Source organism: Gossypium hirsutum, chromosome D08 (genome assembly GCF_007990345.1).
Source record: "Gossypium hirsutum isolate 1008001.06 chromosome D08, Gossypium_hirsutum_v2.1, whole genome shotgun sequence".
NCBI classification, from domain to species: domain Eukaryota; kingdom Viridiplantae; phylum Streptophyta; class Magnoliopsida; order Malvales; family Malvaceae; genus Gossypium; species Gossypium hirsutum.
Genome location: NC_053444.1, coordinates 60787898 through 60794663, shown reverse-complemented (window position 1 = coordinate 60794663; position 6766 = coordinate 60787898).

Genomic DNA, 6766 nt, shown 5'->3' with positions numbered 1-6766 from the left:
GTGCGGCGCACCTAGGGTTGCTGCTGCTTTTTTCTTTTTCTTTTCTGAACATGGGTTAGGGTAGTTGGGTGTATTGGGTTTGGGCTTTTAGATTTTGGGTTTGGGTTAATTAGGTTTGGTTGTAATTTGGGCTTTGCTGGTTGTGGGTTAGTGTTTAGGTGGGTTGGTTTGTAATGGTTTTTATTTGGACCATATTGGGCCCCGGGTAAATTTGGGCTTGTACAGCTTCCCCTCTTTGCTCGTTGTCGTGTAATGAGAACAGGGCAAAGCCCAAGAAAGACCAAATTTGCCCGGTCTCGCTGAGTCTTTACTTTTTGGTGCCTTTCTTCTTCAGGTAGCTTCATTTCAGTCCACTTTGTCTTGTTGCGTCGATCCTCTCCACTGCAACTTCAAGAAGAGATATGACTTGTGGCTTCAATCCATTCTTGTTGTAACTTCAGGGGGTAAGGTCCATCATTTTGACCCGCTCCACTGCAACTTCAGGGAGATCGAACTCATATCTTCAACTTGCCCCACTACAACTTCAGGGGGATAAGATTCGTGACTTCAACCTGCTTTACTGCAACTTCAGAGAGACAAGGTTTGTGACTTCGCTTCCATCTATTCCACTACAACTTTAGGGGAATAAGATTAGACATGATAAGAATTGCTATCTACTGTCCGCTCCGCTACAACTTTAGGGGGACATGACTTGTTGTTTTCAGTCTATTCCACTGCATCTTCAGGGAAATAAGACTTGATGCGATCTACTCTGCTGTAACCTCAGAGAGATAAGATCCTTTATTTTAATCCGCTCCACTGTAACTTCAGGGAGATAGGATAGTGTCTTCGATCTGCTCCGCTGTAATCTCAGGGAGATAAGATCTCTGGCTTCAATCTGCTCCACTGTAACCTCAGGGAGATAAGATCTGAAATTCTCCGGTCTACTCCACTGTAACCTCAGGGAAATAAGACCTGATGTGATCTTCTCTACTGTAACTTCAGAGAGATAAGATCCTTTAATCCGCTCCATTGTAATCTCAAGGAGATAGGATTACTATCTTTGATCTGCTCCGCTGTAATCTCAGGGAGATAAGATCTCTGGCTTCAATCTACTCCGCTGTAACCTCAGGGAGATAAGATCTGAAATTCTTTGGTCTGTTCCACTGTAATCTCAGGGAGATAAGACCTGTATAATAAACCTAATTATGCCTAATGATTAGGATGACATGATCAAAATGAAACAAATGCTCCTAACTAGACATATGTGAATGGTGTTTGCATGAATGCAGAATTTTATTTTTCCGAGAATGATCTCGCTTAGGTTATCACTACTCGAAGTTTATCAAGGTTTTGTGACTGATGTGCTACAACGCCTTCTCGCTTGACTGATTTTTCTGAAGAAACATTTAGCCAGACTGTCCCCATTGTAAACCTCAAAGTTATATCCACTGGGACGCCAAAATTTGTACCATCATTCTCTCACAGTAATCTAAGGGTAGAAATATGTGGCTTTTCCTCTGTCCTCTTTTATCACAATTCGGGGATATAGGATCTGAACCGTTCTGGTTTCCTACACCATTCTCAAGGTGTCGTACCAAAGTCTTATGCGCAAGTGAAGGCTCTCTTCTCCGAGGTAACCTCTTCCTATTGCCTGATGATCATTTCTTGCTTGTTCATTTAAGCTTTGTAATTAACACGACAACTTGTCATTTTGTTCAATCAATGTTTAGACAACAAAATCTGAAAGGATAGTCTTTAGCTTAGACTCTTCCTTCTTAGATATTTCACCCTTTAAACTTGGTATTTTCTAAACAATAGTCATGTTTCAGGTCCCTATATTATTTAGAAATTTTCCAGAGTAATGTGCAAAACTTCTTTCCTGAAAGTTTCATTAGTTCGTTAATCACTATTCCTATGCAACATGTTTGCAAAAAGATCATAACAATGGATAAGAATAAAGCTAGTTCTGATCATAACTCAAATAAAACATCAAAGATGGCGAAAGAAAAGGTAACAAAGAAATGGATTGAGAATGTGCGTTTTCACAAAAAGAAAGGAAGAAAAAAAAAGAGAATGTATTTTCAAGAATACACATAAGAACTAGGTGCCCCAGTTATCGCAGCTTGAGTTTCTCTGTACAAACTTTCCGAAGACCCTTCTAAGTTTGACATGTGTTCAGGAGATCTGCAATACTCTGTCAATGTTCCAAGACGTTGCATATCCTTTCTTATTGGTTCAAGTAAAGGAAGATCATCATATCCCCCCGATCAAAATTTGATCCGTTCAAGTCCTGATGTTCCAATCCTGCCCAATACTTGAGTCGCCCTTTTCGGGTTTTCGACTCAAGCCCTCTTTGGTCTCAAAGTGCCCTTTACGGGTTTTCACTTTAGCCTCTCCAAAGTCTCCCTTTTTTTTTTTAGGAAGTAAAGCGCCCTTCTCGGGTTTTCACTTTGGTTCTCCTTTCTTTCAAGTGAAGTATTTCTTGACGGAGTCTGCGTTTACAGGATTTGGTAAACTTTTGCCATCCATCTCGCATAGGATCAAAGCTCCACCGGAAAAGGCCTTCTTTACAACATAAGGGCCTTCCCAATTTGGCATCCATTTTCCTCTAAAATCTTTTTGCATAGGAAGAATCTTTTTTAGTACCAAGTCCCCTTCACGAAATTCTCGGGGGCGAACCTTTTTATTATAGGCTCGCATCATTCGTTTCTGGTACATTTGCCCATGGTGAATAGCTCTTAGCCTCTTTTCCTCTATTAGGTTCAACTGATCGTACCGAGATTGGATCCAATCAGCTTTATCCAACTGTAGCTCAGATAACACCCGTAGAGAAGGGATTTCAACTTCAATGGGTAATACTGCCTCCATTCCATAAACCAGAGAAAAAGGCGTTGCCCCAGTAGAAGTTCTAACAGATGTTCGATAGGCAAGGAGAGCAAATGATAATTTCTCATGCCAATCCTTGTAGGTTTCAGTCATCTTCCCCACAATCCTTTTAATGTTTTTATTGGCCGCCTCCACTGCACCATTCATTTTGGGACGATACGGCGATGAGTTATGATGCTTAATTTTAAATTTGCTACAAACTTCAGCTATTGTGCTATTATTCAAGTTCATCGCATTGTCGGATATGATCCTCTCAGGCATTCCATATCGACAAATGATCTCCTTCTTCAAGAATTTGCTGACTACTGCTTTCGTGACATTTGCATATGAAGCAGCCTCCACCCACTTGGTAAAGTAATCAATTACTACGAAGATGAAGCGATGCCCATTAGAAGCCTTTGGTGATATTGGCCCAATAACATCCATACCCCACATGGAAAACGGCCAAGGAGAGGTCATGACGTGAAGAGGTGAAGGAGGCGCGTGTATTTTGTCTCCGTAAATTTGGCATTTGTGGCACTTCCTGGCATGATCAATACAATCTCCTTCCATGGTGGGCCAATAGTACCCAAATCTCATGATCTGTCTGGCCATCGTGAAACCACTGGCGTGCGTCCCACAAATACCCTCATGGACTTCTTCCAAAATTTTCTTGGCTTCCACAGCATCCACACATCTTAACAGTACTTGATCCTTCTTTCTTTTATATAACACTTCTCCATCTAAGACATATTCAATGGCTATCTTTCTCAGAGTTCTTTTGTCATTCTCTGTCGCTTGATCAGGGTATTCCCGATTCTTCACATATTGTAGGATACTCTGATACCAAGGACAATCATCTTTTCCCTCCTCCTCAATATTGCAGCAATTAGCCGGGGTCTCAGAGATACTCATCTGAACAGGCCTCATTGCCTCAAGTCTATTCACCTGAATCATCGAAGCTAGAGTAGTTAATGCATCAGCCATTTGGTTTTCCTCCCGTGGGAGGTAATAGAAGGTGATATCGTCAAACTCCTCAGCCAATTCAAGAACTAGTTTTCTATAACCGATTAGCTTAGGATCTCTAGTCTCCCACTCCCCTTTGAGTTGGTATATCACCAACGCTGAATCCCCGTATACTCTCAGTACTTTGATGTTCCGTTTAATGGCTGCACGAATGCCCATAATACATGCTTCATATTCTGCCATGTTATTTGTACAATCGAAGTCCAACTTGCTAGCAACAGGATAATGATCTCCACTTGGGGATACCAAAACTGCCCCAACTCCATTACCCGTGGCATTTGAAGCTCCATCAAAATTTAACTTCCATACGTGATCCATTTGAGGATTTTCTTCAGTATTCGCCACATACATCAAGTCCTCATTTGGAAAATCGAAATTCAAAGATTCATAGTCCTCCAAGGCTCTACTAGCTAGGAAATCGGCTATTGCACTTCCCTTTATGGCCTTCTGACTGACATATACTATATCAAATTCTGAGAGCAAGATCTGCCATCTAGCCATTCTCCCGTTCAAAGCAGTCGATTCCATCATATATTTTAAAGGATCTAACTTTGAAATCAGCCAAGTCGTGTGATACAACATATACTGCCTCAGTCTTCGGGTTGCCCAGATTAGAGCACAACACAACTTCTCAATTGATGAGTACCTCATTTCGCAATCGGTAAATTTCTTGCTGAGATAGTATATTGCCCTTTCTTTCTCTCCCGTCTTATCATGTTGGCCCAATACGCATCCCATGGAATTCTCCAACACTGTTAGATACAATATCAATGGCCTATCTGGACTTGGAGGTGATAAGACTGGAGTATTAGCCAAGTACTGCTTTATCTTATCGAAAGCCCTCTAACACTCTTCATCCCATTCACCCGGATTATGTTTCTTTAAGAGCCGGAATACTGGATCACATTTCTCTGTCAGTTGTGAGATGAACCGAGCAATGTAATTCAGCCTCCCTAGGAAACCTCGAACCTCTTTCTGAGTGCGCGGGGGAGGTAAATCTCGTATTGCCTTTACTTTGTCTGGGTCAACCTCGATCCCCTTTTTGCTAACTATGAAGCCTAATAACTTCCCTGATCTGGCTCCAAACGTGCATTTGGCCGGGTTAAGCTTGAGCTGAAATTTCTTTAATCTCAAAAATAACCTTTTCAAGACCTGAACATGCTCTTCTTCCGTTCTAGACTTCGCGATCATATCGTCAACATAGACTTCGATCTCTTTGTGCATCATGTCGTGAAACAAACTCACCATAGCTCTTTGATATGTTGCTTCCGCATTCTTCAATCCGAAGGGCATTACCTTGTAACAGAATGTTCCCCATAAGGTAATAAATGTGGTTTTCCTCATGTCTCCAGGATGCATCTTTATTTGATTGTATCCAGAGAAACCGTCCATGAAAGAAAACAATGAATAGCCCGCCGTGTTATCTACCAAAGTATCAATGTGAGGCAGTGGAAAGTTGTCCTTTGGACTAGCCTTGTTTAAATCCCTATAATCTACACACATTCGTACCTTTCCATCTTTTTTGAGAACAGGGACGATGTTGGCTACCCAATCCGAATACTTGACCTCTTGTAAGAATCCAGCGTCGAATTGTCTTTTGACTTCTTCTCTTATTTTCAACACAATGTCAGGTCTCATTCTCCTAAGCTTCTGTTGAACGGGTTTACAATCCTCCTTTATGGGCAGACGATGCACCACAATATTAGTACTTAGCCCAGGCATATCTTGGTACGACCACGCGAAAACATCCTTGAACTCTCGGAGCAAATTAATGAGGTCTTGCCTTGTCTTTGTGGTGATTTCAGTTCCAATTTTCACCTCCTTTCCATCCTCTAGGCTCACTATTTCTAACGATTCCCTATGAGGTAGGATATGCTTATCCTCTTGTTCTATCATTCTTAACAAGTCCGGAGATGCATCATAATCTTCGTCATTTTCAAAGTCATGGGATCCCTCTGAACACACTTCTTGCTCAAAAATAGGCTCCGTGTTTGAGGCAGCGTCACTCATGTCATTGATATCTGAAGACCTATAAGGGCATATCAAAGAATATACCAAGAATATAAATTTATGAATATGTTTGTGCAAAAGAATTACAAATGAAAGAATTATTTGTAAGACAATCAACCAAATGAAAAATATAAAAGGAAAAAAAAGTGACTGATCGAGATGAACGTAGACACGTATTTCATTAAAATAATGATATTTAGGCCCAATGCCTATTTCACAAAAGATTTCATATCGTTTCTAGGCCAACAAACAATAGGAATGTTTTGAGCATTACTCTGAATAAGCCCTAAAGACTACAGGGATTTCTTCAGCAGTCCAATTGTTTAGCTCGCTTCCAGGCTCATAAGGGCAGATCTCCAACAAAGCCCTCCTTTCCGTTGCTTCTATGGCGTTGGTATAAACGTTTTCCAACATTCCTCCCATGCCGCTACCGGACACTCCACATTCAGAATGAATAAATCCTCCCGACACAAAAGATGTAGATATGTGGGGAAAGGTTAAAGGCTCACACTTAGCTTCATGTCCATTCAAACGCGCCCTTCTTCTCTCTTGTCTCTTCTCTACTTCTTTCTTCTTCTGCTTCATGTCTGGCTTGTACCCTAAACCAAATTTATCAAACTTTTCCTTCGGCATTGGTGCCTCAATTCTTCCCTGAAGATATTTTCCCAATCCTTTCCCGGGTAAGGCTCCTCTTCCTACCATCAATCGCAATCCCATCTCAGTGGTCCTGGATATTTTCGGTACTGGAATTCTATTTCCCTCCGCAATAAACATCGCGTTCACAAATTCTAACGACCGAAAAGAACATTCTAGTGCCTCATCGTTGATGTCCACATAAGGTGCATCACTAGTCATCATTGCGATAATATCCTCCTCTGCATCT